Consider the following 6,343-nt stretch of genomic DNA (forward strand, 5'->3'; position numbering starts at 1 on the left):
GTGTATCGTGTATTTATCATTCATCGTGCATCGTGCGTGTATCGTGCGTTCATCATTCATCATTCATTTTGCGTTAATCCTCCGTGTAACGCTCATCGCTCATCGTGCGTGTATCGTGTATCGTGCATGTACCGTGCGTGTATCGTGGATTCACCGTGCGTGTATCGTGCGTGCGTGTATCGTGCGTGTGGTCAGTTTGAATTTTAGAAGGTCTGTATGTCAAAAGATAACAGTTGGGGTTGGAGTTTCCTCCAGTAGCCATGACTTGTGTACTTATAATTCAATAACATTTAAAAATGCATGTTCAACCAGTTATTTTCAACGAAATACAAAGTAGTTTAATTTACCTACAATTAAATGTTTTTTAACCAACATTATTACACTACCACGAATTATGTCACCTACGCACAATACTAACAGGTGGTGGTTTCACAATACAATAATAACAACTTGCCGTAAATTTTTATACGGATCATTGTGCCTATTCATCAACGTACCCATTTGCTTTCATTGATCATTGAATAATCATATTAATCCAAGGAGCTTTTCTTTATTAGCACTTGCCAATACCAACTGTTTCGAAGAAGAGCGTGTAAATACCTATATATAGCTAGTAGAAGATCAAAAACCACACGTTGGACTGTATAATATAACACACTTATGTATTCAATTTTGGTAAGTAAGGCGTTGATTAGCAATGGATGCGAGAAAAAAAGTGACACGGAATAGCAATCCCATGGTGTAGCTTAATTCCAATTTTCAAGTTGCTCTGATTTGTAATTCCTGACAAAGATGTTTTGAAAATATGTATGGTTTGCTATTATTAAGTCCAATGACATTCTGTCCAGATTATAAAATGTCCAACTGCTTGTGATATATTAATGAAAGTCAAATTTTAAGCACGATTAGGATTTTTCTGTACAGATATAATATAAAAAGTTACGTTCGTCAAAGTTATGACAAAAAGAAAGAAAGAAATATGTGACATTGCTTCTTTTCGGCTTTTCGGTTGGGTTATACACAGGCTCACTATTTATTTTCTGTATTACCTTAAACAATATGGTAAGTCACAATCTAACTGAGACCATGCTGTAATACCATTTAAAATATTTTTGTTGTAAGCCTTGTTAATATTTTACAAGTTATAACAATAAAAGAGCATTTGACACATATGTTTATTCCTAACGTTCTTCTTATAACATCTGAAATAATGAAATAATGATAAAAATAACTCCATGAACGGAAAAATGAAGACATTTATGTAATAAATGTTGTCAGTTGGGAAGCACTTACCATTTGACCAATTGTACTCTTGGAAAGTACAGCTTATTAACAGCTTAGTGCTTATTAAAATATATGCAACGCAGTTTACTTATTGTAACCATCGTGTATTTTCTATTTAAGACGTCTAAATTTGTCATCCCATACTCTATTCGGTCAATTCATATAAATCCTGTATACTTAAACATTTTTAGCTTAAAATTAATTAATTGAAATAATATTTAAAAACATTTTTGTTTAAGTTATTTTCAAACTTGTGTATTTATTGCAAATATTTCATAACATTATTTGATTAATCTTAATAATAATGGGATTTTGTCTGATGCTTGGTCCGTTTCTATGTGTAAAAAGTAAAAACACAAAAATACTGAACTCCGAGGAAAATTCAAAAAGGAAAATCAAAAATCAAAAGGCAAAATCAAAAGTCCAAGCACATCAAACGAATGGATAACAACTGTCATATTCCTGACTTGGTACAGGCATTTTCTAATGTAGAAAATGGTGGATTGAACCTGGTTTTATAGCTAGCTAAACCTCTCACTTGTATGACAGTCGCATCAAATTCCATTACATTGTCAACGATGCATGAACAAAACAAACATACTCAAAGAGTAAAAATGTCAAAAATAAAAAAAGTAAAAAATGTTACATTGTAGTGTTGTGTCGTTGGTCTCTTCTTATATTTAATGCGTTTCCCTCAGTTTTAGTTTGTTACCCCGATTTTGTTTTTTGTTCACGGATTTATGACTTTCAACAGCGGTATACTACTGTTGCCTTTATTTAACATCCCCATTGAGTTAAATAGAAAACACGTCACCACTAAATTACTATTTCACTTCTCAGTAACGGCACTACGTAGAATGAAATTATGTTTTAGGTTTATTCTGTCAAAATATACAATAATTGTATACACACACACAAATGTATATAGTTCAAGGTTTTATTAATGGAAATTTAAACCGATCAAAACACTTCACAAAATATGATTAGAAAAACGTCTTTATTTGTTTATCGTATGAACTTAATGATTAAAGATGATTCTTTCACCGTGTTTCGTCATGGTTACGTACAAAATCTATTAAATTTTGAAAATTTGAAGGGATCTTCATTTTGATAGTTTAAATTTATTAGATTATTTTGCCAAAAATTAATTATGTGTTCATAACGAAAGTTCAATAAAAAAAACACCCATGGACAGAAACATTAAGAAACTTATGATATCAGTTGCAAAACATTAACTTCTTGAAATAGACAGCTAATCAACAGCTTATTACTTATCATAATATAGTATATGATATGTTGTTTATTTGTTGTTAACATTGTGTATTATCTATTGGTGCAATCAAGCTTTGCAATCCCTTATTCTCGTTATAAAGGTCAATTAATATGAATATGTTACACTATCATATATAGGTCCATTCGTTTGATGTGTTTGAGTTTTTGATATTGCCGTTTTATTCGGGACTTTCCGTTTTTGATATTCTTTGGATGTCAGTATATGTTGTTGTTATTGGTTTTGGTGGGTGGCTTACTTATGTAGTAATTGAACTTTATATTGATATAACATAAATATAATGTAAATACGATCAGTCCTTATTTGGTTTTAGTATTACATATTGGCAAGTCATTATTTGAAAATGTGACGTGCAGTATTTTTGTGATTTTATATTTATAGAATGATAAATTGGAAATAACGTTTGAAGAAAAGGTAACAATACTTTCATTCATGATGTAAACTGACCTCAACTGTCGTGTATACTGTGCAGACGAAGGCGACATTATTTTACCGATGTTCAATATCAAATATAAATTAAGACGAGACATATCAAGGTATCAAAGACAAGCTAAGTAAGAACTAAAAAGGAGCGTGAGCAGGCATATCGACAGGTTAAGAGTCCCCTGGAATGAATGCATTATCTGTCATGAGAATTTAAACTGAATATCATAATCAGGAATGGATCACAATCAGTAAAATGACAAACGACTATAATACTTGTATTACAAAAATACTGAACTCTGAGTATAATTCAAAACGGAAAGTCCCTAATCAAATGGAAAAATCAAAAGATAATCCGCATCAAACGAATGGACAAAATCTGCGATATTCTTGGTACAGCCATTTTCCGATGTAGAAAATGGTAGATTGAACCTGGTTTTATAGTGACAAACCTCTCAGGACAAAAGATTGCATACTAAAGAACATTCTCGATCATCACGAATAACATTTTTAACCTATATATTTAAAAGTCATACGATGGATAAGGATATTTTACGAGTAAGAAAAAGAAACTTTATAATTTGAAAGTAGAAATCATCACGTGTGCAATAGATTTTAGTGGTCAACTTTTAAAAAATATTGTGGATTGACAGATATCAAACAAATGTTTTTACTTTGATGTTATCCTTATTCATTGTAATTTACAAGTCGAATTGTAATCATAAGATAAAAGCTCATTTTTAAATGTGGGTTATTGAGTCACAGTACAGCATCAACATATCTGAAATAAAATTAAAGAAATTAAGCGAAAGTTTTTCCATTTGTCTAAGAGAAGGTTATACTTGGGATAGCCCCAAAGACGTGCAAGACTTTCGTTTATGTAATTTAAATCAATTGGTATATTTTTGGTGAGAATAGAAGGTCATTTAACCTTATCTACCTTTTCAGCCGAAGACGTGGTGCTGCGTTTTGGTGGGCACAAAATGTAAACAAATCCTTGAAGACGTGCCACTTTTGTTGGCAAATGGTTCTCAATTAAGAGCAGTTATTGAGCTGGACGAAAAAAATCGATATCATATTCATCTTCTGACACTAGTTATTCTATCGTTAGTATCATACATATTGCTAGTGTGTTTCACTATAATTGGATGGTATTTACAAAATAAACACGCTGATGCACTGAAATCAGTACAAACATATCAAAAAGACAGGGTAAAGTATTGCTGTTGTTGTACCAAAAGGTACAATCGTGATGAATACAACGAAAGCGATCTGTGTCAATGTCCATATTGCCATGTTAATGTGTACCTTAATAGCACATGTTATATTCTTGTCTTTATAACAATTTGTGCTAACATTGGGATTACAGGAATAGGAATTTCTGTAGACTGTTAACCTAAGAATATATGTTATTTGTTATGAGTTGGGAAAAGAAAAATTAACATGTCAGTACACGTTTCACTTGTTATAAAAAAGTTTATTTTCTCTCTTAATTTTGCTTCTATCAAGTTACCAAAAACTATATCTTTAATGTCTATTTAAAATTTTGTAAAGAAACACATTAATATAAATCCATAAAAATAAATATATATGGATGAAACTATCTAGATAAAGACAACAGCAGTATAGCGCTATTCGAAATTCATTAATCGACTGAGAAAAAAAATCTTGGTTACAAACTAAAACTAAGGGAAACACATCAAATATAAAAGGAGAACAACGAAACAACAGTATTATTAACAATATATCTTAAAATAATTACAACGTTTTAATCTGAGGCATTATGACCCAAATATACACAGAAAAAAATCCAAAAATCTAACTTGAGGAAGACAAAAAAAATCACGATTGGAGATTTGCATTGAAATGAACCACAAAAGCTTTTTAATAACACACCTTTGATATTTAGAATAAACACTATTATTACATTGGTTGCAATGAATTACATTGATTTCCCAGTTAGATAAAAACCGATAATTTCACATGTGAAATAAACGGGGTTATTTCACTCTCTGACGTCAACAACAATAGGCGTTGTCAAGACGTCGATAACGTCGGATCAAAACAAATTGTCAATGCGTAGGGAAAAGATATAGTTCCTTACATTTTCCACATTAATTTCATAAAACAAAAGCCATTTGCCAATGTAATAAAAAGAATAACTAATCGCTGTATTTGAATATCAAAAATAAGACAACTTTTGACCGAACGCCGCTACTCGTTTAATCCATGCGTCGTTCGGTCACGCGTTGTCTTATTTTTGATATTCAAATACGGCGATTAATTATACTATAATTAGATTGATTATTTGATGCATTGTTTATCGATTAAACAAATAAAATTGAAAATGAAAATGGTGACTGTGTCGAAGAAACAACAACTCGACCAAAGAGTAAAAAAGACAACCAAAAGCAAACTACAGTACAGTAAGACAATTCCGCAATCGTTGGCGGATTTCAAATGGCCACTAAAACAAATGTGTACTAGTTCTTTAGATAATCATTGGAAACTCAATGCTATCATTGACTCGAACATTCGAAAGAAACTACAGAAACCTGTGCATGTATACGATAAGATTGTAACAGATATATAGTACTAGAGTGAAAAAGTAATATTTTTTCTTCAATTTATTTCTATTTTTGCATTTATTTTGTATTTTGTTTCAATAATATTGAATGATTTAATCTGCGTGGAATATTATTTCTGATCTTCAGCATACACTTGAATAATTTTTATATTATACTATATTTTAGTAATAATATATATAGAATAATACATGGAAAAATCCGTATCGCATGCTGTATCACCACGAGAAACCAATATCAGTCCCGAGGGCCGAAGGTCCCGAGGGCTGATATTGGTCGAGTGTTGATACAGCATGCGATACGGATTTTTCCATGTTTTATTCTGTTTATCATATATTCTAAAACATTGTAGAATCAGATTAATGGGATATCCATTTATTTTTAAATCGTTCGAAAGTATAAGTATGAAAAGAACATTAGGATTTTTATGTATTTTTCCAGCTGACTTGTTTTTGATATAGACTTTCTTAGTTGCTTAATATCCAAATCGTAATGTCCCCTATAACCTTATTATATTCTCAATATACGTTTAAAACCTTATTACATTCTCAATGTGCGTTTAAGACCATGTATTAAAATGCATCCAATAACGATACTGTCCTATTATAACTACAATTAATATTTATCAAATAAATATAATAAGATGTAGAAATGTTTAATGTTTTATTGTTTATTAAGCGATAACATTATTCATGATCATTTTAATAGCCTGACGAGGTGAACACCAAGGAAAATATTTCTTTTAAAGTTTGCAATGTAT

This window comes from Mytilus galloprovincialis, chromosome 8 (assembly GCF_965363235.1).
Source record: "Mytilus galloprovincialis chromosome 8, xbMytGall1.hap1.1, whole genome shotgun sequence".
Classification (NCBI taxonomy): Eukaryota; Metazoa; Mollusca; class Bivalvia; order Mytilida; family Mytilidae; genus Mytilus; species Mytilus galloprovincialis.